Here is a 20,795-nt window from a genome sequence, read left to right as displayed (position 1 = left end):
CGCAGTGCTAATTCCTAACTCTGTAATGACTGGTTAAATGTCTTAATGATGCAATATGCTGATTAAATGACTTAGAGGATGGTGGTTTTGGAGTATTTGTACCGAAATACAATGTTTCCTCTGTTTCTTCCATGCACTTTCTGTGGACCCTGCCTGTAATGACTTCTTCCATTGCTTTCAGGTAAGAGTAATTCCCTGAATCGCCTGCGCTGGCTTCTATAATACATTCAGACAGATGTGCAACTACAGCAAAAATGTGGACATCATTGTTTTTATTATACCTTTGTTATCACCTTGCATGTGCTCTAACACTGTCTCATTTTGTTCTTGTCTGCTGATTCTGCCACAATGCAACTAACCTAATTCAGTGAACCTAATTTTGTCATAGTTTAGTTTGCTTCACTGCCTGTGGGAGTCCAGTAAAAGAAACACACGGATGTTTCTGGTGAATTTCACCGAACAGCTCACTGAACCGTGAAACAAAATGACTTCCTAGAATGTTTTTTTTCTTTTCTCCCTTTTTTCATTTCGCTATGTGTCCACCTCTCTAATTCTCCACACATTTAGTCAAATAAGATGAAAGGGGAATTTAATATAGTATCGCAGACACATGTAATTGGATAGACAAAGGCCTTCGGAAAGAAGCTCCACAGGAAAAAAAAAAGAGACCCCAACAAGGTCACCCCATTCTTCTTCTGAGCACCCATTGAGCAGTTGAGAATAGGAACAGGAGAAGTGTGCGTGAGACAAGATAACACACAAGAATGGCATAGCGTAATTGAGATATCAATCAAGGAGGTTATTTCAGGGGTAATTGCTGAGGTCCTTTGGTTTGTGTTTGTGTGAGTGTGTGTGAGAGTGAGCAGATTTAGTGGTGGAGGGGAAAAACCAGTGGATAGTCTTTATAATCCATCATTCATCTTGGTAGAATAGTCTGTATATTTATTATTCCTGTTTTTCTCTGCTTCTTTTTTTTTTCATGTTCCAAGGTTGAGAGATTTTTCGCATTAACAAAATAAATAAATAAATCTGCTTCCTGTTTACTCTTAGAATAATAGCTTAGTTTTTGTTATGGCTACGAGAGTCTCTAGGCCTGGTTTTATATTTTTATTTATTTGTTTAGTTTTAATCCACTAGTCTGAGAGACTTAATTTAAGAAATGCGTGCACTTATTTTTGGTCTATCTGTAGTCTGACGGATGACAGTAGATGACAAATAAAATTTGCCTGTGGGTTGCACTTGTCATGCTTTGCTAAGATAGATGCATGTCTTTTCTCTAACTGGCACCTTATTTTGAAATGGAGCTCTTCTGTGACATTCATACAGTACTTTATGTTTATGCATGTGGAATGTTTCATTTTATTAAATGCCAATCCGCTCTTGTATTTGTATGGATGGCCATTTGAGACTTTTTGAGAGGCATTGAGCTTTGTTTTAAGGGCATCAGTGCTCATGAATATTCCATTTCCTCATGAGATTACTTCCTGTAATAACACTGCTGCTCGGCTCCTCAAGGACATACCACTACAGAAGCTACACCCTCTGCTTCGGGCACACACACTTGTACACACTTTTTTTTTCTTAAAAATGCCACCGGCTTTCCTTGCATACATCCCCCATGTAAAACACACACACACACACACACACACACACACACACACACACACACACACATCCAGGTAGATTATTTCTATCTTGGCATATGAATGTTCATTTTTAATTTGCCATTTTCTGCACAAGTGCTCTCTGATAATACTCCCTGCATGGTTAAGTTTGAGAATAAGCTTTTATAATATATACTATAATACGTGATTATTTATAATATCAGTGACATAGTTGCTCAAGTATGGTGAAAAAAGCAAAAGTACGCAGGCCGTCAGCAACCTTGCTTTTACATAGGAATATAACCAGAATACAACCAGTAGGAAACCATTTGAGTTGAGTTGCAATTGCAAAGAAAATGCATCACAGATAAATCGCAGTCATCAAAGCAGACTGGCTTTGATTGCAACATGTCTGCAATTTTATGAATCTGCAATTCATAAAATAGAAGGAGGTTATTTGCAAACTAATCTGTCGGAGGATGATTGTGGTCACTCTGAATTGGAAACTGGTTTTCCCCCATCAGGTGACCTTGCAGTTGCAACTATTCAGTTGGTCGTTGCAGCTACTTGCAATCTGTCTTTTAGCAAATCAGTTCAATGCAGTCACCAGTCAAATACTGTTTTTGGTGAGTTTTTGTTGTTGTTGTTTTCCCCTCTTTTCCTGGATGCAAGAAGGTTGCTGTCCTAATTTTACTCTGTGACTGAGCCATAATCCACAGACACAAAAGGGTGGGGGTGGGGGGTGTTGGTTTACTAAGTATTATGTATTTCACAAACTTATTAGCTTATCTTGAAGACACCACTTGATTCCTTTCGATCAGAGATGGAAAATGTAAAGTAAAATCTCCAGCGTTATTCCAACGTTGAAGTTTATCAGTATTTTTGGAGAAGCAAAGGAGAGCGCTAATTTTTGTTTTTGCTAGACATTGTTGTCAAAAGTAGCCTTACAAAAATGGAAGTATAAAGTTGTGCAAACGCCACACAGAAAGATCCCAACCAGATGGAGTCACACTTGTGACCTTCTTGCTGTGAGGGAACCACCGTGCTACCCTAAAATTGCAAAACTGGCTGCACATTAGAGCCATGTGGATAGATCAAAATATCGATACCAGTGCTGTTGTTGGTATCAGATTGCTACTAGCGTGACTGGAACAGTTTCTGTCCTCTAAACTCAGTATGTGGCCCACTGAATTGTGTTAAATTAATAATTCTTTTGTAACCAAAAAGAAAATACTCAAACATGCACTATGAAAAATATCAGAACCTTCTTTTGTCTATGTTATTTATACCCTATGGCAGATTTAAACTGCAGAAGTTGGTCCAAAGTCCTTCAGAGACGGGCACAATTAATACTCTGCCCCCAAAATACCCAAGTTTAGAGTACATGAAAGCTGAAAGGTGTGTTTTGTTGTGTTAACTAATTATTGTGGAAACTAAAAATTAAAGTGATTTATAGGTTATTAAAATGTGCTCTGGGAAGTGATGATTCATCCCATAAGTAATGACACACTACCTACATAAGCTCTCTTACATAAGCTGCCTTATTAAGTTAAAAGTATTGGTATCAATATTAATATCGATGTAGTGGCCCTGTATTTACTTTGTATAGCGCAGCACACGGCCCAGCATACTGCTGAAAAATTACGCTTTTTTATAATGCTACTGGTTTTATATCACACAAGACGGTAACTTTGGAGCATTGTTTAGGTCTTTGAAATTTATGAAACAATGTCTTTGTCTAATCTGCAAAGTCAGTGTAGAGACATGGACTGTTTTCCTCTCTGGTCATCACATCTGTCCTTGAGCACTGCAAAATTGGATTCTTTCCAGTTATTATTTTGGTGTGTCTTAAAAGTTAACACAAAAAGATGGATAACCTACAGGAGACACCACTACAGATGAATAAGAGAAAAATGTGTTCTTTAATATTCGTTCTTTAACATCTGCAGCATATGGGAGGGTGTTTTCTGCAGTTATTACATTTTTGGTAAATCTAAAAGTGAAAGTCCAAGACCAGGTTTTTACTTTATTTTATTTAATTGATACCATTTTATCTTTGGCATTTTAGTATCTTCTTCCAAATCCATTTCTCATTACCCTTAAAATCCCATTCTCTGCCACTCCTTTGAAAGCAGCCATGTTATTAATGACACACAACTTCACTATCAACCCTTCATTGGCAAAACCCTGTGCATGTTCGCACCATTCAGCGATCACTTGACAGACATGCGAAACATCCAATTATTGGCTACCAGCAAACAATTATTCGCATTATTCGCCCAATCATCACCGAAGACCGGCAATTAATCTTGGCTTCAGCCAGCCATGAAACAGACATGATGGGCACATTAGAAGAGCAGTCCAGGGTGGTGATGTGGTGAAGGAGGAGGATGTTTGAGCATGTTGTCAACAGTCCTGAGATGTGGATGACAAATGGCCAGTGCTGGTTTCTCATCAAACTGATGTCTGTGTTATTCGTGGCTCAGTGTTTGATTAGATAATGCAGTTTCAAAAGAGAGCAAAATGATTAAAGGCACCTTTTATGTGGAATTAGACACCCCCACCCCCAGATTCAGCATGTTGATCAGGGGGTTATCAATCAATCAATCTATATATTGGTTAGTCACCATCAACTGCCTTGATCTGTGATGGCTTTCATCCTTGAACATGTCAAGATTTTATTTTCCATGTGTGCCCCAGTTTCTTCTTTCTTTGATCGCTATCTCTTTGTACCGTAGCAAAGAACCTTCAAAGTTCAGCACCTGTACTCTGTTTAATGTGATTTACTGAGATTTACTGAATAAAGACAACACCAGTCAGCTAACTGGAGGTTGTAGTTAATAATCTGCTTCAGATTCTTTGGAAAAATTGGCTTTAAGTTTGATCTTTAATTTGGGATTTTTTGTCCTCTTTGAAATAAGTCTCTTTTTTTCATGCATTGTCTTACTATGTATTCTGTTTTAATTAAATATGTTTATGAGTACAGCCCTTTCTCATTCATGAATGCTGAGAGGAAAGGGAAACATTAAAAAAAAATAGCTGTGCTGTTTCATAAATTGCTTGCTGCCTATGGGACATGAAAAAGACTTTGACTAGGCTGGCTGATGCTGACATAAAAGCTGTCTGGTGCTTTTGAAGGCGAAAGCCTTTGAGAACTGACGCTCTGAATCTGCACTTTGTGCAGAGCTACTGGAACTGTGCTGCTGCTGGGGACCAAATACAAGGCAATATTTAATCAAATGGAATTGAAAAATACAGTTCTGTCCACTGAGATGCTGTTAGATTGACAAGTATTTATCAAAATTCCCATTATTGAATGTCTCTCAAAGTGTGTTTCAGGCTTTTCTGTCAAGAACGCTCACATGTACAGGCGCACGTAGGCTAATGCCTGGTATAGAAGGAATTGCTGCATTAAAGACTCTAACAGCTTGCCTATTAAATGTAATTCCGGTGTATTTTTAAAGAGAGAGAGACATGCAAGCTGGCAGAAAAGTGAGACGGAGACACAGAGGGCAAGAAAGGAAAATCACAGATAGTCATCATTATCTAGCTCCAGTCCACCCAGCAGTGGAGCAGATCAATACAGTGTACCCAGCATGGCTCTGCAGTGGAACCAGCTCCACAAAACCTCTCATTACTGCCCACACTCTCATTACTACACACACAAACCCACACACTTTCAGTCACAGGGCTGCAAGTGCATGCACACACATGCACTGTTCGCACTTGCAAACATGCCTATGCATATTGTGTTTATGTGTCACTCTTAGGCAGTCCTTCAGCAAACGTTGCCCACACATTACACATCTGAATAAACATGTGCTTTGATTTTCCCTTGTTTCAGATGTTGTAGCGCTTGGTTAACTGGTTGTAAAGAATTTGAATGAATCCAGAGTGGTGGCCTTTTTGTGAGTGTGTGGGTTTAAATTAGTGTCCGCACTAGGGTGCGGTTTATTGAGTAGTATCCTGTAGATTGGTTTTGTTACAGTAAAGCGTAAATCCCATTAACGTGTGAGCCCTTATAGTTTCACATGCACACTTCCAATTATTCCAAATCCCAATCTCAGTGAAATTAGGTCATGATATTTACTGTGTTAACGAGTTTCTATTTTTGCATAATTATCATGGAGTTGGTGGGATTGGAGGAGGGAATTGAGTCTCAATATAATCCTCCATGCCTCTAGTGAATGTATTGTATGTAAGGCAAGTTGATCTGTGCTCTGGGTTGGTTGTAGGAAGATCTATCAGCCTCCTTGTTTGACTCTTTGAGACTTTTTCTCTCTTTTTTATTTTTTATTTTTAGAGATGGAACAAGGTTTTGGGATATCTTTTTACTCACTGTTGTATACATTTAATATATTTGTTTTTAAAAAAAATGTCAAGTGCATCTGCCCTTCTTGAAGAGCACTATGCATTTATGTGAGCTCTCCAGTACTTTGGAGCACCCTAAGGGTCCTCAAGCTCTGCGTTTTGCATTCACCATGAAGTTCAACAAGCCAAAGGATGCTGACACCAAACTGTAACACAGAGCTCTGTTTTTCTCACTCTTAATCAAATCAAGGACAGGCTGTTTGTACAGCAGTTTGCAGACTTTCATTGCATTCATTTTCCCCTTGTGACTCTTGATGCATGTAAAATGAAGTTGGTGGTGCTCAGGGGACTGGAAGGTGCTAGACAGTCACTCTGGCAGAGTGGAAATCTGATCCAGAAAATACAGCTGTGCGTATCGGTGTGTTTTGTGTCATTTCCTCACACACTCACAGGAACACCGAAACACCAGATGTTCTTCTGTATTTTATTGCTAGCTGCCCCAGGAGAGAGTAGAGCCACCTGCTGGATGAGCTCTGCTGCTGGAGCACCATGACCTTGTATATGTATAGAAGCTTCCATCTGCTTCCTTTGCACACCATACAGCTGTGGCTTACTCATAAGGATTGCCACCTCATAAAGACTAAACTAAATTCAAAGAAGGAAGAGCATGATTTTCTTTTTGATTTAATAAATGAAATGTATCCTGTGTGTGGTTTAAATAATGTATGTGGCTGTGGAGTCTACACAGTGAGGCTGTTAGCACATGTTTTTTTTATTAATAGTGCTGAATTTGAATTTGTAAGTTGCATGAAAAGTTGGTTTACTTAATAATGCACCACAATTGTAACTCTAGGATTCATCTCATTCTCAAGGAATTTTGGTAAATGCTTCCTTTGTTCCAATAGCTTCTCCTTATATAGCTTAATGTGTATAACCAAGCTCATATGAGACTGACTTGTGCATCGATGTTTTCCCCATGTTATCTTTTCAACCTGTCATGACTTAGTGATACAAAATCAGCGTGATCGGCTGTCACCCTCTGAATGTATTAGTTTGAAGCCAAATCAAAAGAGAGAGACGCATTATGTATTTAAGCTCCTTTCATCTTACTCTCACATTCCCAGCCTTCATATTTCAGTGAAAATTGCCATGGCAACGTGTCTGTAAGGCATCAGTGCGAGAGTTTAAGGGACGGAGAAAAGACTGAGCGAAAAATAGAAAAACCAAAAAACATAGCAGCTTTGGGCAGAGAAAAGCAGGCAGCAAAAGAAGGAAGGTGTTTCTCTTTCAGTGGGCTACAAATGCAGCGCCTTAGTATGGTTGTAGTCAACCAAAGAACATCTTGATCAGCTAAAATCGTATTCTCTCTTCAGCCAATGGATTTATCATGGAAGGGTGCAATATCTCTAGATTAACTAGAGTGCACCTTTAGCCTCATAAGCCTAAATAATCAACATGATGAACTATCACTTAAAACTCTGCAACTTTTCTTTACCTGAACAACAACAACAGATTCTGAGCCCACACAGTGAACCTCATGTCCTCCATCATTTTAATATTTAAATGATAAGTAGATAAAATGATCAGTTGACCAAACATAATAAAATATGCCAGTTCTGATATGTTGACACAAATCCCCAAAGTTTAAACATGAAAGCTGCTGGAGCATTTTAGCATTAAGGAAGAGGATTAGGCGACTAAAAAAAATCTGGGTCATGACCTTTTTCATAATTTATTATTATTATTCAGAATCCCATGACAAAATGCAAACTTAAGTTTATAATCAACTTTTTGGCCATCAACTAAGTTCAGTATCCGTATACATTAAATAGGTTTCACCTAAGAATCTCCTAATAGTTTGGGTAACTCACCCTGATTTGCCTCTTGTAGCCTGTTTGTTAGGGGAAAAAATTTAATCCTTTTTTAATGTGACTACAGCCCTATTAGTTTGTCCAGTTTAAAAAAATAAAGAAAAGAAAAATAACAATATATAATCTGATGGCTGGATTATTAAGTGAATATTTGATATCAAGAAACACCTGGATTCACTCAATATGGCTCTTTCCTTATTAAATACTGGCTGAAGGCTTCCTGTGTGACCAGAATGCTGTGGGCCTCACTGTACAAAGTACAGTGTGGTTGAGAAGAACTTGGTTGAGAAGAATGTGGTTGAGAAGAACTTGAAACAATCCTATGGTAAAAGGATTATTCTAGTTTAGGTGGTAACATTTTTTTTTTTTTCATGGACCTTTTCCCATAAAGTATTTTCAGACTAGGTATCTGATTGGGAAAGTAATATACCCTGCAAAAAAGCCTAATGTTAGTTTTGTTATTTGTAATTTTATTCCGGGCACCCAGGTAACTTTTGCTGATCAGAATCATTAGACCTGATAAGATTGTACACATTTTGCAGAGACGTACTGTCAATCCATAACAGCAGTCTTAGGTAAATTTCATGTGCTAAATTCTACTTTAACATAAGTAAAATTGGGAGATATATCCTTTGGCTTTATTTTATAAATATTAAAGTCGTTGTTATTGTTGCACTCAATATCCCATTTCATTCTTTAATGAAGTAGAATAAACCTACTGAAGCTAGCACAATAGTCAGTGTGTGTGTGTGTGTGTGTGTGTGTGTGTGTGTACTCGTTGTGCTGCGCTCATTCACACAGCCTAAGGAAGAGAGGGTTACAGTAGGAGTATTTTCAGTTTTCCCAGCGCTCTCAGTAAAGGAACTGATCTAAGCTGTTTCCCATTGGCATTAAATATGCATTAGTCCCAGCCTTTCATGTGGGCGCTGAGCTGTGTTTTGTGTAAGAAGTCCTGAGGATATTTTCTGATACTTGGAGCCCACCAATTTTTTATCTCCATCTTTTAATTAAGGAGGAGAATTAGGTCTGTAAGAAAGCAAGCTAATCTTTATTAAATGGAATTTCTGGGACACTGATTTGCTTCAGGGCTAGTTACAAAACATGCTGCCAACAAACACTACAAACCCCCAGCACTCAAATCTATTCTCATCAATTAACCTTGAGAAACCAAGGGAAAAGACCACACTGACATTATACGACATGGTATTAACATTGCCTAATAATCATCTCTACCCCTTACCTGTTATTTCCTTCATTCTCTTTGAATATTGTCAGCCGAGGGTCTAGTCCCTGACAGAATCCCACGTTCACCCCGTCAGTAAGCTATCACCAGCTCAGGCGTTGTGCACAGCTTGTGGGCCTCGAGCTTGGTTCTTTCTTGTATAAAGACACGGTAATCAATCATTTTTTGACAGGCTTTAATGGAAGGGTAGGGGGTCTATGCCCACGTTGTCCATAGTGGCTTCCCAGAAAGGGGTGATTCTTAATCCCAACACTGTGCTGGCTGGTGTGGCCACCTCTGGTTGCCCTTATTTCCCCTCTACTGGCAGGTTGGCCCTCCGCTGTTCTATTATCCCTCTATCTGTAATTAAACGCAGCCAAAGGGAACTGAGATGGAGCGAGAAAGGGGAAGAGCTCAGGCTAGGTGTCCATGTTTCACACAAAGCGTTTCTGACAGGAAGGATCTGCGGCTTTCCATGACCCGAGGGGTGTGTGTGTGTGTGTGTGTGTGTGTGTGTGTGTGTGTGTGTTAACGTTAAGTCCTCATACCGTAAAGTTTAGAAAGGGATTACTGTAACGTTAGCCAAAATAATAAAGCTGGAGAATTGATCAACTGTCCATCAGATACAGCGCACAAACCTTTAAAATCTCACAATTTGGACATGCAGCCTGTCTTGTGCAATAACTAATGCTGTCCATTCCCTCCGGAGACCTAATTTCGTCATGAAAGCCATAAGCTCACCTTAGAACGAGTGCAGAAGCCTGCACCCCTATCTCATTCTTTGTGGGGGTTGTAGGTGTGGGTAAATAATGGTGATACTCAACAATTCTCACAGCACACTCTATGACTGTAATTTCACACAATTTAAGCATGCTCTATTCACACTCATAAATCTCAAACTTCTCCCCATTCCCCCCCCCCCCATCTTTCCTCTGGAGACCTGCAAATGTTAATGCCAGTGTTTTGTGAGTATAACCCCTTGCCAAGGCTTTATCTGTGGGCCCACGCTGGCTAGAATTGGACAAGATTGGAACCTGTCGCAGTAATGGGGTCTCTGACCCAGTAGGGCCATCACAGACAGTCTTTGTGTGTAGAGGTGTGTAGAGGTTCATATACACAGGTCTGTGCATGTGCTGTGATTTATAGGGACACAAACCTTCCAATAGAGCCTGAAGGGCATGGCTGGGCTTCCATAAATAAGCAGCCTTGGTTATCAGCAAGGTAGGAAATATTGATTATTTTAAATGGCTATCGCATTACTCTCATAAATATGCATCGATTGCACATCATCGGGTTGATGTCCTTCGATTTGGTTTTGAAAAATGCGAAACCGTTAGCAGCTCATGAAATAAACAGCCATTTGTAAAATCTTATTTATCTCCTGAAGGCTCCTTTGAGGAAACGTTGTTTACGAACAGGCTATCCCGACTGAATTACTGAATTCAAGGATGAAAAAAAAAAAAAAGGAGAGGCTATACCCACAGTCGTATAAATTGCTGCAGGATAACTATCATTTATCTTATAACCCCAAACCATACAAAACGGAGAAACCTCTACTTTTCCAGGAACCTTTGGAATCGTTTCCTAGTAGTGTTATCCATCAGTCGTGTTACAGCCCATTGAAAGAAAACAAAATGTCAGTCGCCCCAGAATAGACCCCATGAACCATCATCTCCATGTTCCACTACAGTTTAAACCACCATACCTTCCAGATACAAGACTTTACCAAAGTACAATCACAGTGTCTGCAAAATATACAACACATCATTAACTGTGGTCTACCTCTGGTTATTTAATACTCTGTTTCTTCTCTCTGCAAACCTCCCCCCGGTGGAAAAGCCTCAGGAGTATAGATGGTTCATGGATACCACTGCCAACACTGGACAGGAATTTTGAAACCCAAGTCAGCACTCATTCTGAGATGAACTGCGCTTTACCTCTTGCCTCTTTCTTCTGTGCATTAACTCCGGAGAATTCTGGCTGTCGGCTTTTCCCTCGTTTCCTCCAGTAGCTGCTGAGAAGGGGTGATCGCTTTGACGTCGCCGAGCCTTGCTCACCGTGGGTGTAAATAATCAGATTTGTGACAAGAAGGGCCGCTAGTCAGAGGAGGTGAGAATTGAATTTTTGAACTCTCATCTTATTGTTCTGGTATGAATCATCTTCAGCCGATAAAACAGCATGCCTCCGCTGTTCTCATGAAGAGAAACTAAATTACTCGTTTGAAACTGAGGCGAGCAGCGATTAAAGCGGATTCGGCGACTGGCACAGGGACTCGTGCGGCGTGCCAAGATGCATCTATGCATCCCATCTTTGATAGATTTGGCTACTGTATTAAATAAGTGAAAGCTTCTTACATTAATCAGAATGCTTTGTTTGGGAAAAAAATTGTTGGAAACCCCAGAGAATAACTCAAAAAGCAATATTGTTTTACACACCCACCCAAATTAGGGAATGTAAGTTGTCACCATGTCAAGATAATTAAGATGCTTTCCAACGGCATTGTTGACACAAAGAAAACACTTGTATGTCTCGTGCATCTTTGTTGTTTGAATCGCCACAAAAACGGTGAGACAAGTGTGTGCTGACAGGCTGAATTTTGTGAAGCCTACACAAACGCAAGAGTTAAATGTGATGGTGAAAAAGAAAAAGAGGGAAAGACCACTGACCCGAGTTCAACATGCTGTTGCTCACTTCACTGTGGCCTGGATGGAGAATCCAACTTTATTATGTAACGCCAGTGACTGTAAGCTCAACAAACAGGGTTGAGGTTGGGCTGGAGCCCATCCCAGCTGTCAAAGGGCAAGAGGCGGGGTACGCCACTGATGGGTTGCCAAGTATCACAAGGAGATCTTAACATGCTTATCTTTGTACTGTGGGAGGAAGTGGAAGTAACCAGAGAGAACATGCAAGCTCCAGCCAGCAGATTCAAACCCAGCACCTATTTGTTGTGAAGCAGTAGTGCTAACCACCACACCCCCGTGCCTGTGTAATACACAGTGAGTAAAATAAAGAATGATCCCTTTTCAAAAGGCTACTTTTTTTTTTTAAGTAATAGATATAGAAGCTTACGGTAAATTTTGAAATGCTTAGCTGAATATAAAGTGTAACATGGCAAAACTTACAATGTGTCCCCTTCATGACATGTGGAATATGCTTTTCAAACATGTCCCATATAATTCTGAGCCTGTTTGGAGTCGCTGCAGCCGCTGCTGCTGTTGTGCTGCCTACCGGCAACCACGTGAAACTTGCGAATCCCCTATTTAACAGTACATGGTACTGGTGAGTGGCTGGGGAATTAAAGCCCTTAAAATAGGATTATTCTTTTTCATACACCCTGTATGTTAATATAATATAATACTTTTTCAAATGCCAATGTCCTTCATACCCAAAGTGTAAATTTTTTACTAATCGGTCATCAAATAGCTTGACAGTCATTACTTTTCTGTAAAGGATAGAATTGTAGCGGTTTGACTCCATTCAATTTATTTTTCCCCACCATTTATCAACCTCTAAACTAAATTCTCTCCATGGCTGAAGCCTGTGGATGAGATTTTCTTCATCATTTTCCTCAAAATAAAAGTTTTAAACGCGTTAATAAATGAGTTCCCTGGAGCCTGACCGAGCAGGACATGAGCAGATTCAGCCTGGAGGCAAGGTCTTGAATAGAAAGAGCAGCGGAGAGCTTGATCTGTCTTTATGCGCTTTTAATTACACACGGCCGGATGGCCTTCAATCCCCAGAGAGCTGAGGTGAAGCTCACGTCAAAACCAGAAAGAGACGGGGAGAGGGGAAGGATCACCTGCACCTCTGAGGGCAGCGCGAGGTTAATTCAGCAGACACATTACAAGAGCCACAGGCGGCTGTCAATCATTCCACAGTATTTTGACTGACATGTAGTGAAAAAAAACTGTCAGTTAGCAGTAGACTCACAACCCTTATTCTGCATGGATTTACTGCCCCTGTTTTAGAACACGTATTCAAATTTCCCCAGGAAGGAAAACCCTCTTTACGTTTCCAGTTTGTAGAGGAACCTCGGCTGAGTTAATGTGCTTAGCTTTTTGCAAAAATGTAATGTTTCATTTTAATGATCAACTGCCTGGCAGGTAGCTGGTGCTCTGTAGTGGGTAATGTGAGAAGACATATGGTTTGTAAAACTGACTGATCAGAAAGACAACAGATAAGATCAAGTTAAGGCTAGTTTGTGTGTATTTGTGTGTGTCTGCTGCCCATATTCACATTAGACTGAATATGCTCATTCACATGCACCCATCAACAATTGCACGTCCACATAGATTCTCTGTTGAGTCCAATTTTGCCCATTACAGTATCCCAAATTGCAAATTCTCCCTGGTGGGCTCTACCATCTATACCGTTCTTTCTCCGTCTTCCTCGCTGTTCTCTCTCACACATTTACTTTCAAACACATTTCGTCAACACACATTCCAACAGTTCAGAGCACGCTGAACAGCAAGAGCAGAGGGAATAAAACACTCACACAGAGAGAGCTTTTATGTATCGGAAACCCTCTTCATTCTTATGAATCTCACCTCCCAGAACTGTACTTTTCTACGAAATGAGTGCTATAACCTCAAGGCAATGTCAAGGTGAAGGAAACGTGTCAGCGCCTCCCTGTTGAGCTTTTTCTCGCTCCGGCTCTCTCCAGTTAATGACTCGAGTGTGGAGAGTGTTACCTTAGCTAGGCCTGGCCAGATGAGCCCAGAGGAGATGGCCAGACTGTAATCACAGGCAATCATCAGCTTTCTTGCTAGATCTCTGCTACTCTGGACTGAACGGTATGGTCCTAAACCCGTGATTTGAGCCGTAAGGTGAGTGAGACCGAAGGAAAGGGGAGGCAGAGGATAAACAATAAAGGTTCACACTACGAAGTATGCACAAGTGAGTGATTATAGTGATGTTCATGGTCTTTATTTGGTGTGTTAACATGCTAAAACACAAATTTTATTTGAAGACAGGTATTTAAATGTGGTTACATTTAGACTGGAGGGGGGTTACATGAAAAAGTCCTTATCACCAAGACACAAAATTCTTTAAAATCTATTAAATATTGCCTAGAGAGCAGTAGGCCCGGGTTTGAGTCTGACCCGTGGTCCATTGTCTTCCCCTTTCTGTCCCCACTTTCCCGTCTATCTACAATGTCTCTACCCAATAAAGGCTAGAAGGCCAAAAAAAATCATCTTAAAAAAAAAATGAGAAAAGAAAATCTATTTAAGAGTTGCTCAGACTTTTATAGTAAATCTGGGACGAGTGAAGCCAAGGAAACACCAACATGATGTGAATTCACAACGATGAGTATCTGTCTGAAATTTCCTGGCAGTCAGTTCAAAGGTGTCTGTAGTGGTAGACCGATCAGTTAACCAACAGATCAATAAAAAGCTGTATGAGTAAGTAAGACAGTCTAGAAAGAAAAGTATGAGAAAATGTCCATAATAATCAGTCATCATAGCTGTGATTTGACTCCATCTTGGTTGGTCCACCGCTGACAACTGTAACTGTTCAATCGTGATGACATTGGTCTTCTTCTGACTTTCTCTGGTGCAGAGAATTTACAGCACCTGAGTGGGTGTTTTATGCCCCTCTGAAATAAATGATCCACACCTTAGTTCAAGAAATCTTTAAACTCCACACAAACAAAAAAAGGATCCACGAGCATGTCTCACTGCAGGTCAGTAAGAAGACTACAGAAGGTAACCCTATTAAAAAATAAATAAATAAATAAAATCATGCAGCTTGACGTGGTGGGTCCAGGGACTGGGACTTCAAAATCCTCCAGGCTAAAACTAATGGAGTTCTGCTTCTTCCAGCTTGTCTGTCTCTCTTCATCAAAACACAACAACCCCCACATAGCCTGCAGCACTGATAGTAATATGCGATACAGAATGGTTGTTCGTTTAATTTTACAGCCAGGCATGCTGGTGTCACTCAAAAAAAAAAAAAACCCTGAAAAAACAGTCTAATCTACCTGGACTGATGGACAGAAAGAGCCATGCTTTTGCAGGCATGCCAGCTCTGTCTTTGGAGCTGTAAACTTTTACATGTCAGTGGTGCTGTGTGAGAGAAAAGCCTTGGACTTTTTGTCTCCTACCCTCAATCCTACGTGCTCCGCGGTTGAGTCTGGTTGTCTGCTTTCTGCTGTGGTCTTTCATCACGTTCACTCCCCATTCTGGCATGCCTACTAGTATCTGTGTGTGTGTGTGTGTGTGGTTGTGTGTGTGTGGGGATAAGACAAGAACTTTACTGCCATCTAGTGGCAACAAAACCACTGCCCTTCCTGTGGGGTCAAGGAGATTAGGTGTGAGATCAAGAAAAAGAAATGCATGGAAAACAGTGGTGTGAAGTGTTGTCTAAACACTGTTCATATACATCTCTCGTGTGTCTTTGTGGTGGTTGATGCTGGTACTTCATTAATGGGAGTCCATATTAGTGTAGCAGGTCAAGTTAAGTCAATGAGCAAGTGCTAATTCCTCTGCAGTGTTGTGCACTGCCACTCGTCACACATTTGCATATAAATTGCTTTAAACGTGATGTTGCTGCTAAATTCCTTAACCACCACTTGTTTAAAATTCATGAATGCTTTTGAATTTTGTCAGGCATGGTTGAGCTGTCAAAAAAACCTTTGATACTTTAAAAAAAAAAAAACCTGCAGGTGTGCATACGCACAGGCATTTGGCCTGAGATTTTGTGAAATTCTCTCCAATTTTGTCTGTGTAAAGCTCTGGAAGCTCCCTCTGTCTCAAGCCGTCTCTCTTTATTTCTTTGTGTGTTTGTCCCCGCACGCGTGTGTGTATTCAGACTCATTACCCAGCCTTGGCTGGTGAAGAGAGCCTTGTCTCTGTGGGCATCGATGTGTTAATGTACACTGTGTCTAGTTATCTCTGGTTACCATAATCAGTATTCAGAAACAGTCTCTGCTGGAAGGGCAAATATTTTGTTAATTTTCAAACTGGGACTTGCAAAAACATGCATGTAAAACACTTTTTTTTTTTTTTCCTCTGTAGACTTTAGATGTTTTGCACCACAGCTAACCTATTTCTAACCTTTTAATCAACATGAACAAACCAAGGTAGAACAATTAAAATTGGGCATGTCACAAATTGTTTTGGGCACAGGATACACCCGTCCTCTGATGCTGCCTATCTATTGCTAGCGGGGGATCGGATTTTAGACAAATTCTCTTGTTCCGAGTTAATTTGTGTCTGCTGTTTGATTGTTTGCCTCAGGAGGAAAAAGGATAGTGCTTAAAGTAATTGAATGGCCCATTTACATTCTACTAATTGATTGTGAGGGTTTTGATGAGGGTTTTTTTTTCCCTGTGTTGTCCTGTATGAGACAGAGTAGAGTCCAGCAAGAAGCAGCAAATGAAACCTTTACAATCAAACAATAAACGGATCAAGTAATTGTAATATGAAAATATATTGTTTTTTTCCAAGATTTCAAAAAAATGTATATATTAGGCCATAATGTAGTGGATTACACATTCACCTGACAAACAAAAGTTCCCTGGGAGGAGAGACAAATCTATTCTTGTTTAAAAAAAAAAAAAAAAAAAAAAAAAAAATCTACCAAATCAGAAATGCAGTGCTATTGGATGTGGTGACCCCTTGTGACAAGAGAGCAGCTTTATTTGCTTTGGGCTACATAAATTAAACAATCAGCCTTAATAAATCCTGATCAAAAGCTATACTTCATAAACACTAGACACTAGACAGGACGGCTCTTTAGGTCATTAAAGTATGTCTGTTTGTCATAACTACAGTGACCTGCAACTTCATGCAGTCAAAGCCAGCTCAGCAACAGTGGAATGCCTTTGATGTACCTGTACCTGCTTGTGCAGCTTCTTTCGAGTATGCGTGGCTATTTTACAGCATGCCCCTTTGAACTGTTTTGGGGTTTTGTTTTGCTTTTTGTTTTCTTTTTTTAATTTTTCAATTGCAGTGGCCATGCTCATGCGGTTTGTATCTAGCTTGCTAGCTGAAATTAAAAGAATATAAATCATTGCCTCTTGTTCATGCACTAGAAGGTTTTATGGGCTTTATTAAAGGCTGGAGCTTTGTGCTGCTTTTGTTATAACTGACTGATCTGATCTGATCTGAAGGTGTAATACACAGCATCGGGAACTGCCTCATCTAGCGGCTAAAAAACATGAAAAATATTTAACTTCATCTGCAGGAAATGTGCTGTCTAACCACTTGAACAAAGAATGTTGACCGCATTTTCTCAGTCTGCCTTCATCTGTATGTGTATACACTCCTAAAGACAGCCTGTTTATGTTCCCTGGTCTCTGCACATCCTTGAGATTCACTTATGTGATTTTTTTTCTTCTTCTCTTCTTCCTTTTTTTTTTTTTTTTTTTGCAAGTGCTTCGCTGCGCATTTACATGAACCCTTGCACTTTGTTTCCTTCTCTAAACGTTGTGATGGCAGGTCTAAACAGGATGCAGGTCAGCTGAAATGGTTTACACAGGAGATCCCGATGCATTTATTGCGTTGAGACAAAGCTGCGCTGCTACACTTCAAACATCTAAATGTAGCAGGAGTTGCAATGAGTTGCTGCACAGCTTGTCTTTACAGTTGAGCTATACATCTCGCCTCAGGCTCTCCAGCCTGCACCAGCTTTGGAAACACAGATGAAAATGCAAGCTGACCAAATAGACTTCCTCCTTTGTAGTTACATGTTTTTAGCAGCTGCACATCACCTCTAGATATGGCTTCACAGTATTTTGAGCTTCAATTGCTTAAATAATGTGCACTGTTTCTGATTTGCCAGCGTGTCATTGTCTGCTCACCATCACCCTCGCTTCTGAAAGAGTGGCGTACCCTATGCTATTTGGTTGTGTCAGCAACACTGACTTGGTGAGCCATCTCTTGGCGAGTGGATGTGGGACATTTCTCTGGTACCTATCCAAGCCTATGTCTGCCCCGCCATTCCATTCCTCACTGTTACTATCTGTCATCCCCCCAGTTTCTCCTTCCTCCTCTCCCATGACCTCAAGGAGTCCTCAGGAGGTGAAGTTTTCCAAAATGGGAAGATTGTTTTTTTTCTTCCTCCCCATCTGTCTCTTTGGTCTCGTTTTCCCTCTCACAAATTAGCATAGAAAAAGAAAAAAAACACCCCAAACCTCAATGCCCAGTGACTCATTCAAATAATTGTTGCTTTAACTGTATCGAGTTACTCTTTTCTCTGACTCCCTTTTTGCTTTTCTTCCTTTCCCCAGTACAGTGCGGTATCTGGGCCACTTGTGAATTGGGGCCTTTCAGTGAAAAGGCAGGAAAAAAACGAGTGACATCAGAGAGAGAGAAAGAGAGGGATTTAAAGTCGCCCTGTAATTTTCTGTTCTGTTTCTGTGATTGCATATATGACCATAACAGACAACCAGTTAGCTGGTTCACTTTGTATATATTACATTAGTAAAGGTCTCCCATGTGTCTGTGTTTTATTTTAGCATGTTTGCACTGCTTGTGTGTCTAGGTGGAGCTTGACATTGTTGACTTTTACAGCAAAACAGTTTTAACAGGAGGGCTGTTCATAACCGAATAACAGAGAAAACAAAGAGACCCTCTCGTGTGTGAGTGTGTGTCTGCGTGTGTGCAATGAAAAGACAGTAAGAACAAAGAGACAAGAGATGGCGAAAGAAAAGGGGAGTGTACGGAGAAAGAGGAAGGCCAGAAAAAACTCCACTTTTGAGAAGGAGAAGAAATTTGAGACATGTTGAAACATTTTTGGATAGACGAGAGGAAAAGGGCAAGACATGCGGAGTGAAGGATGAGATCCCTCCCCCTGCCAAACTCGAGTTATACTCTTGACTATTCTATAGCTAACCCTCCCTCTTTTCCCCTCCTCTCCACGTCCCATGTGAGCAGCAGCCCGATGACTGGACCTCTGTGTGTCTCCACTCTGCTTATGCTTTTCTGCGCTCTGGCAGACATGCATTGTTCTCCACTGTACACTACTTGTTGCTCCCATTCTTAAAGAGTTAGTCGGTGTTAAGCTCGGCAGAAAGAGGAAAATACTCAGCAACAGCCTCGCGGTGAGTACTGACATTTTAATTTTTTAGAGAGGAATATTCTTGTCTCATTCATTTGTGGTGCCTGTCAAAAGGTTTTCAGTAGCATAACAAGTTTTTCTGAGGGATGTCTTCAGTGGAAGATTTTTAAATAAGACAATCAGTTTGGCATGCCATGTAAAGAACATAGATTCATTCGTTTTTTTTCCATTGAGTAAGTTGGTGAAAGACATGCTCTGGTAGTGAGAGCCCTTTTAGCTCGGCTCTTGTTTCTTTTGCTGACTCACTCTATTAACTTATTTCATATGGCTCCGAGGTGTGTAGGAGTGTGTTGTGTGCATGTGTTTGCCATTGTGTACAGTTTCTTAAGGAATTCTGTACAGATGCACGTGTACATGTCATTTAAATGTAATTATCAGCCCCTGGCCCTACCTGATGGTGTAAATGTGAGAATTTAACAAAGATGGAGGGAGCAAAACATAAGGGGGGGATGCTGGCATACAGCTGTTACTCACTGTTTGCTTCGCTCTCTCAGGTCTGTATTGATTTCCTTCTCTCTCCCCACTAAACGAGAACAATAGCTTCATGCCTGGCCAAGACCCCCCAGTAAATAACTCAGCTAAATATCTCCAGCAAATCTCCAGCAAGATGTTGTTCATTGATTGCTTTGTCATCAGATGTGCACACACAAACACACACACATACGTACGGAGGAGAAATACACAAACACTCAATCGGGCCTTGTCGCCTAGAGGGACTTCATTGTTTGGTGTGCATAATTGTTTGTGTGTATGTGTCTGTAAAGGCCTTGTCCAAAAAGGTCTTGGACAATGAAGTCTGTCACCGGGGATGTGGATTTCTATCTCCCTCTCCTTCCCTCTCTCTCTTTGCTTTTCCTGTCCCAGTCTCCCTTCACATCTGGATCTCCCCACCAGCTGACAAGGAACAAGGGAGCGGATGGAGGGAGGAAAAAGGCATGGATTGGGGGGAAAAAAAGAGAAGGTTAGAAATTGGAGGAAGGGGAGTGTATTTGAGCCAAAGTTCCCTCCATGCAGGAAGAGCAAACTTCACAATGTTATTGTGATTGTCTGATGTATGGGAGGAAGCGCAAACACTGCATACACACACACACACACAGTCCTTCACACGCAGGACTTAAGTTCACATGCGTGCAAATCCAGTAAATGAACAAATGTACACACATTTAAACACATGCAATACACATTTAAATGACTGTGAAGCCAGCGTTAAGCCGATTGAAGTGACACTCATGCTGCGTCACTATTTAGGCTCAGAGAAAAACTGGTGCCGGTGCTTGTTAGAGGGTTTTGGCCTTACCATGTGTCAAGTTTTTAATAGGAAATTTTGCACAAGGCTTTAGCTGTCAAAACAAGTCCTTTTCCCTCTCGGTCTCTTTACTCTACTGCCTTGCAGCTCATTAGCCCATTGCTAAGCTATACTTGAAATTAAATCAGTTTCCTGGATTGAAATTAGAAGTAAAAAAAGATATCTATCTATCTGCCAGAAGAAGCCGTGCAGGCCAACTGTTGCAATGTTCTGCCAAAGCTGGTCAACCTTCGCCTGTTTATCCATACCAGGGAAGAGCCATGTGCCATGGCAACAGGTGTATGCTGATTATTAATATTAGGCAACAGGCGAGGCTGCGTGAATGCACGGTGATTTAAAGGGGTAAACGTCCCCCTTACATCTGCTTTGGCAGATTCTGTGCAGCACACACGATTGGGGGAGGTAAAGATTGGGGACAT

At 40.7% G+C, this 20,795-nt stretch overlaps 1 protein-coding gene across 4 annotated transcripts in view; it reads left to right on the top strand.

The window, feature by feature from the left end:
* The window catches only part of sash1a (SAM and SH3 domain containing 1a), a 163,211-nt gene that overhangs the window by 73,748 nt on the left and 68,668 nt on the right, over nucleotides 1-20,795 (top strand). The window contains exon 1 of one of the 4 annotated variants that reach the window (XM_085132876.1): nucleotides 195-19,053. The exons of the other annotated variants lie outside the window; for them this stretch is intronic. The gene's annotated coding sequence lies outside the window, so the exon portion shown is untranslated. Of the gene's footprint in view, nucleotides 1-194; nucleotides 19,054-20,795 lie in introns of those variants that run through there. 4 annotated transcript variants of the gene reach the window in all.

This window comes from Neolamprologus multifasciatus, chromosome 15 (genome assembly GCF_963576455.1).
Source record: "Neolamprologus multifasciatus chromosome 15, fNeoMul1.2, whole genome shotgun sequence".
NCBI lineage: Eukaryota > Metazoa > Chordata > Actinopteri > Cichliformes > Cichlidae > Neolamprologus > Neolamprologus multifasciatus.
Note: the sequence above shows the minus strand (reverse complement) of the source record. Positions and strands in the feature narration are given on the sequence as shown.